Source organism: Nicotiana tabacum, chromosome 2, assembly GCF_000715075.1.
Source record: "Nicotiana tabacum cultivar K326 chromosome 2, ASM71507v2, whole genome shotgun sequence".
NCBI lineage: Eukaryota > Viridiplantae > Streptophyta > Magnoliopsida > Solanales > Solanaceae > Nicotiana > Nicotiana tabacum.
Window position 1 is genome coordinate 49,695,245 of NC_134081.1, and position 7,526 is coordinate 49,702,770.

The 7,526-nt window shown below is 38.3% G+C and overlaps 1 pseudogene; it reads right to left on the reverse strand.

The window, feature by feature from the left end:
- Positions 1–2,757: 2,757 nt before the first annotated feature.
- On the reverse strand, positions 2,758–2,856 carry LOC142174227 (small nucleolar RNA R71; annotated as a pseudogene).
- Between the last annotated feature and the right edge of the window lie 4,670 nt (positions 2,857–7,526).

Here is a 7,526-nt window from a genome sequence, read left to right on the forward strand (position 1 = left end):
TTCTGTGTTTCTTGTGTGCAGGTATAGATAGATCAGGCCTTGAGCCACATTAGTAGGTCATCCACCAGCTGTTGGAGTCACTCTGCTTACTCTCGGAATTACTTATCTTTTGGTATGTGTCCAGTCACCTAGTTTGGGTATGACGGGGCCCTGTCCTGTCCAGTACTTGTTCAGTTCAGCACTCCTAGAGGCCTGTAGATATGCACCTATGTAGTTAGTATGTTTTTATATGTCATCTTGTGTTAGCGTTGTCGGCTTTTCAGATTGTACAATTCTTATAAGATATGCTTATGCTTATTGAGTTTATCAATTTATATTCATGCTTAGTAGATTATCAACAGGATTAGTGATGATTGGCACTTAGGGTCGTGACAAATATAGTATCAGAGCAATTTAGTCCTAGGGTGTCTACATGCTGTGTCTAGTAGAGTCTTGTTCAAGAGTATGTTGCATGCCATACTTATTAACAAAAGGTTACATGGCATTATAGGATGTTTGTCTTTCTTACTTCTCTAGATCGTACGATAGAGCTATGTTATAAGAATTCAGCCTTCTAACGAAACATTTTATATGTAACGATGCCACCGAAGAGACTCACAGTTGCCCAGAAGGGCAAAGCCATTGTTGGTCAGGGTACTAGTAGAGTACCCCCTGAGTTAGATGAGCATGAGGAGTCCAGACATGAGGTTCCATCCGGAGCTTCAAAGACTCTGTCTCTTTTGGGAGAGGTTAGGGGTGCTCTAGCTACTGCACCTCTGACTTCTCATCAGGACGATATGAGGGAGGTCGTTAGATCGTTGACTAGCATTACAGCTACTCAAGCCAGACGGCAACATATAGGTCCTCCGAGTGATGATACGGGGATCGAGGACCAAGTCTGGACATCAAAACGCAAGAAAAATTTGTACTATGAGAAAACCCCACTGTCGCGGCGCGTGGGGTGCCGCGGCTGCCCATTTTCCTGTTGTCTATCAGAAATCAACTCTCTGGGTTTCCCCAATAATGCCCTGCATGGCGTGTCATCCTGTGCATTTTTTACAGTGTAAATATCCTATTTCGGTTAGGAAAATGTAATTTCGTTGGGGGCTGACCCTACTTGGTATAAATACATGGAAAAACGTTATTTTCTGGAATTTTGACACACTTTAGACCTAAGGAAGCTAAGGAGGAGTTGGAGGAGCAAAAGCACAGGGATTTCATCATTCCTTCCTCACTTAAGACCCGAGTTTGGATCATTTTATGTTTTCCTTTACTTTAACCATATTTGTGATGAATTGCTCCATATCTATGGAGTAGTTCCCTTTAGGGTTTGATGGATTTGATGTATTAATATTTGTTTGTAGATTATAAATCTAGTTTTATATATTGAATCATTTTGGATGATTTAATTGTTTCATCTATACTCACTTGTTCATGTAATTGAGAAAGGCATAACTTGTGATATCTTCGCATTACATTGTTTGATTGAGTTTATTAATTCTTCTTAGGAATCGAAAAAGGCTAGTTGAATCATTGATTAAACCTAGTTAGGAGGATAATCGAGAGAGGTTCTCCTAAAGACCAATCCACTACGCATTCTTTCATATCTTCACGTGCTTAAATTTGTTCATCTTGTGAGTTTAAGACTTAATCGAGAGAGGAGTTTTTGTTGAACGTTTGAACTGATAATTGAGTGAATTCGAGAGACTCACTTAAATATTAGAAGTGAATTATCTAGAGTTAGATCCCAAACAATTATCTTGCACCTATCCTATCAAAACCCTATCTTCTCCCATTGATAACCTTCTTTGCTTATTCCTTGTTTCGATAATCATTAGTCAATAGCTTTAGATTCTTAGTTAATTTTAGTTATTAATCATATAAATTTCAATTGTTGATTCTCCTGGATGGCAGTCAATCTAGAAACTACGAAAATATTATTTTACTCCAATCCTTGTGGATATGATATTATACTATACCATCTTTGACTAGCGAGCATAATTTAAGTGGTGTTCCGAGCTCGTCAAATTTTGGCGACGTTGCCGGGGATTGGCAATCAATAGTGTTTGAAATAGTTTGTAGTGTTAATTAAGGAATTTTTCTTTTTCTTTTATTTTATTTTTCCCTTTTTACAGTTGGTGTTCTTTGACTGTGCGTAGGTTACAGGTTCAGAGTGGTGCATGACTAGAACTTCTGCGAAGGAAGTGCTACCATATGAGCCAGAAATTGAAAAACAATTGCGACAGCTGAAGAAGGAAAGAAATCTCCCTGAGACAACAGAAAAGGTTGGGCAATCTTCAACCAAAGAACTTATGGCTGGAAATGGTGAAGATGATGTGGATTTAGCTGCGAGAGAAGCAGCCCAAAGAAGAGAGGGGTCATAGACTTAATCAACATCAACCCTTTCTTGGGAGACCACTTGGCGATTATGCTAGACCTGTCTACAATCAAGGTTTATCAAGTGTTAGAATACATCCAATTGCAGCAAACAATTTCGAATTAAAGCAAGAGTTGATCCAAAATCTTAAGAATTGTTGTGTCTTCAGAGGGAAGCCAAACAAAGATCCAAACACACATCTAATGGACTTCGAGGAGATTATGAACACCTTTCAATACAATGGGGTGTCACAAGATGTTGTGTACTTAAGGGCATTCCCTTTTTCTCTCAAAGATGATGCAGAGCAGTGGCTTCGAAGCTTGCCCACAAGATCAATTGGAACTTGGCAGGAGATGACCAGAAAATTCCTTGATAAATATTTCTCCTCAGCTAAAACGGGCAAGTTTAGAAGAGAAATCTATAACTTCTGCCAGAAAGAGAATGAAACTGTTTTTGAAGCATGGGAGAGGTTTAAGGAGATTGTTAGAAAGTGTTAACATAGTGGAATTGAACTCTGGATGCAACTCCAGGACTTTTGGGATGGATTGACACCGGCCTCACGTAGAACATTGAGCAATGCAGCTGGAGGACCCTTGATGAAGAAGACTCCAAAGGAGATAGTTACAATTCTTGATGAGTTATCTGAAGATGCTAATCAGTGGCCATCTGAGAATGCTGAAAGAAGAAGATCAACTAGTGTTCACCAAGTTGATGCTACTATATCTGTGCAGGTACAACTTGATGCTATGGCTAAAGAAATAAGAAAGCTGACCTTAGCTATGACACAAAGTGACCCTCACGCAGCTTGTGATATATGTGGAAGAGGACATCTTACTCATGAGTGTCAAGCCTCAACTGAGGAAGTAAATGCTGTGGGAAACTACAATTTCAATGCAATGGGTCAGAGGCACCCTGTTGTTTCATGGAGTTCACCTGGAGGTACTGCGAATGCTTGGCAACAAAATAACTCTAGACCGCAGGGACAAGGAGCTCCAACATACCAAAATCAGTAGAGGCAGCAATTTCAGCCTCAACAGCCCATCCAGCCTGGTCTAGAGGATCTAATGAAGGACTTCATTATCAAGATAGATGAGAGGATGGATGCTCATGGAGCAGCTATCAAAGAATTGTGCACTGTTCTTCGAAACCTGGAGAGACAAGTGAGACAGACTGCAACAATATTATCTGAAAGGGTTCCAGGAACTCTCCCCGCTGATACAGAAAAGAATCCCAAAGAAACGGTGAATTCTATAACCTTGAGAAGTAGGCAAGTGTTGAAAGATCCCATGCCGATCCAAAAGGATGTGATACTTGAAAAAGAAAGTGGGGAGCAACTGAAAAATAATGTTGATAAAAAGAAGAACGACCCGATGAAAACTGAGAAGAATAAGAAGGAATAAAAATCAAGAAGGGAGGAACATAATTTGAGCGAACATATGCTTGCTTTACCTTTCCCTCAAAAGCTATGTAGAGAAAAAAAGCTGGACAAGCAGTTTGCAAGATTTCTAGATGTGCTGAAACAGGTTCATGTAAATTTGCAATTCACAGAAGTGCTCTCACAAATGCATGCTTATGCCAAATGTTTGAAGGAAATCCTAACCAAGAAGAGTAAGATAGAAGAGACCTCAGTGGTCAAGCTCACAGAGCATTGCAAGATATTGCAAAACAAACTCCCATAAAAGTGTGGAGATCCAGGGAGTTTTACTACACCTTGCTCTTTAGGCTCTATTAATTTTGACAAGTTCTTATGTGATTATGGTGCCTCAATTAATCTAATGCCTCTATCTATTTACAGGAAACTAGAGAAAGAGATTGGTAAGATAAGGTCTGCACCAATATCGTTGCAGCTGGCAAACCAAACAACTTTAATACCCGAGGGGATAGTGGAAGATGTGTTAGTTCGGGTGGATAAGTTCGTATTTCCTATATATTTTATAGTGGTAAAAATGGAGGAAAACAAGGAGGTCCCCCTTATCTTAGGAAGACCATTCTTAGCAACGGATAGAGCAATATTGGATATACATGAGAAGAAAATAATTCTTAGAGTGGGCGAGGAGACGGTGACTTTTGATATGAATGTAGAAAAGGGGGCACAAAAGGAAAAATCAGCTGCAAGTGTTGAATGGAAAGTGAAGGGCTCGAAAGAGAAAGCTGCACTGAGTGAGAAAGATAAGTGCGGGGTGTACCCCAAGAAGGCTGAGAAGAAGCTGTCTGCATGGATGCGCGCATTAGTTCGAAGGCGAAGAATGGAGCCCGACTTCGACTCAGACCCTGACTAGATGTTTAGGGAAGTTTTCTTTACCTTATGCTTTTTAATTGTGTGTCATGGGGATATGCCACAACTTAAAGTGTGGGGTGGGGAATATGTTGTATGTATGTATATTAGTTTTAGTTTTTGTTGTTTTAGTAGTTAGAGATAGAAAATAATTGAAAAAAACATAAAAATTTTAAAATTTTCGATTTTCCCGACGATGGATATCATTCGACGGGTTTCTTGAGGGATTAAAGTTGAAAGAAAAAGACAAAAAGATTTTAGTTTGTAGGTAGTGTAATAATTTTCCCTTGATTTTCTTTGTACCTCGATTCTTTTCCAAGGGTTTTGTTTGAACTGGGTGTAGTTAGTTTTTATTTTTGTTAGGAGTATGAAACCTTGTGCTATGATTTGAATTCAAGGTGATATCTCTTAACTTTATTATGCCTTGAGAATTAGTAAGTGCTTTAGTTGTGACGCTTAGGCTCAGTTTGTGACTCTTGTATAAGTACCTTAAATTGGATGATCTTAACTTTGCTTAACTGCTTTGACTAGAGTGTCTTGATGAGTCCAACCCTGAGTGAAATATGTGCCGTGTGTGTGAGGTTTTGTATTATTCATTGCATTGCATTTGATGTCTAGAACTTGCCTCGTGTGTTTGCAAAGAGAAATAGTAGTTTTGTTCAGTCTTGGAAGTGATATAGGCATTTCTTTGTTATGCCAGTTATAAGATAGTACCCACCTAATTGTTATGTATCTTAGTTAACCCCGTTGAGCCTGTAATCCTGTTTCCTATGCAATCACATTACAAGCCTTACCCATTTGTTTGAATTGACCATCTATTTAAACCTTTTACTTCTCGTGAGCACTTGAATTTGATATGAACTTTGCAAAAGTTGAAGTGTGGGGTGGTTGGTTTGGCTTTTGAGTGAAACTATTGAACTAAGGAGAAAGGTGTACTATTTTGAAAAAGAAAGAAAAATAGTTCTATTATTGTGAAAACATATTCCTTGATAGTGGTAACTCTTGATGTATTTGTGCTTAAAGAAGTTGGGAATTGACATATATTGATGTGAAGGTGGAGTTTTGGTTTGACATAAGTGTGGGTTTTTGAACAATGCAATGTATGTATTAAAGTGCTTAGGGAGGTGGCGTCACTCTTATATCTAAATGTATCCTCCCCGTCCCGCAGCTTACATTACAACCAATTAAAGTCCTACTTGATCTTTGACTGAATGAGCTCAATTAGTAGAGTAGTACACTACGTGAAAGCCTATGGTATGTCTTTTGTGGCATATGAATGTTGTTTCTGAGAGTGAGCGAATTCATTCTATCTTGAGGTCCTAATTGTTCTTAATGTCTATTGTGTGTGGAACTACTCTCTATTGTTGTGTAAGGGCATTTGATTCACGAAGGAAAGATAATGTCGTTGACCTCTACGTTAGAGTAAGTGAGCGGGTTATAAATAATGTATAGTGCTTGTGAGTCAAATCTTGAGGCGAGGATGTTACGTTAGAGTGCTTAATCTATTTTAAATATTCTTGGTATGATGAGTAACGGGAGTTGTTTAAAAAGGCCGTGTCTATATGAAGTGTAGTTTGATTGTTCGAGGACGAGCAATGGTTTAAGTGTGGGGTGTTGATGGTAGTCTATAATCTCGTATTTTAGTCGCTTATTGCACTCTAATTTACTGCACTTTACTTGTGTTTGAGCTATAATTGATAGTGTTTTGCTCTTATTGTGTGGTTTATGGCTTGTGAGTGTGATTCTGAGCTATGTAGATGTTATGGAATGAATTTGAGTGATTTGGAGATTTGAAGTCTGAGTAAAATCCCAAGGGATTAAGCCGGAATCGTGTTCGGGGGTCGAGGACCAAGTCTGGACTTCAAGACGCAAGAAAAATCTGTACTCTGAGAAATCTCCACTGTCGCAGCTGCTCATTTTCCTTTTGTCTGTCAGATTTCTACTCTCTGGATTTCCCCAATAATGCCCTGCATGGCGCGTCACCCCATGCAGCGAACCTGTGTATTTTTTACAGAGTAAATATCCTATTTCGGCTAGGAAAATGTGATTTTGTTGGGGGCTGACCCTACTTGGTATAAATATATGGAAAAACGTTAGTTTATGGACTTTTGACACACTTTATACCTAAGTAAGCTAAGGAGGAGTTGGGGGAGCAAAAGCACAAGGATTTCATCATTCCATCCTCACTTAAGACCCGAGTTTGAATCGTTTTATGTTTTCCTTTACTTTTACCATATTTGTGATGAATTGCTCCATATCTATGGAGTAGTTTCCCTTAAGGGTTTGATGGATTTGGTGTATTGATATTTGTTTGTGGATTATAAATCTAGTTTTATGTATTGAATCATTTTGGATGACTTAATTATTGTATCTATACTCACTTGTTCATGTAATTGAGAGAGGCATGACTTGTGATATCTTCGCATTACATTGTTGATTGAGTTCATTAATTCTTCTTAGTAATTGAAAGAGGCTAGTTGAATCATTGATTAAACCTAGTTAGGAGGATAATCGAGAGAGGTTCTCCTAAAGACCAATCCACTATGCATTCTTTTATATCTTCACGTGCTTAAATTGGTTCATCTTGTGAGGTTAAGACTTAATCGAGAGAGGAATTTTTGCTGAACGTTTGAACTAATAATTGAGTGAATTCGAGAGACTCACTTAAACATTAGAAGTGAATTATCTAGAGTTAGATCCCAAAAAATTATCTTGCACCTATCCTATCAAAACCCTATCTTCTCCCATTGATAACATTCTTTGCTTATTCCTTGTTTCGATAATCATTAGTCATAGCTTTAGATTCTTAGTTAATTTTAGTTATTAGTCATATAAATCTTGATTGTAGATTCTCATTAATAGCAATCAACCTAGAAACTACAAAAATATTGTTTA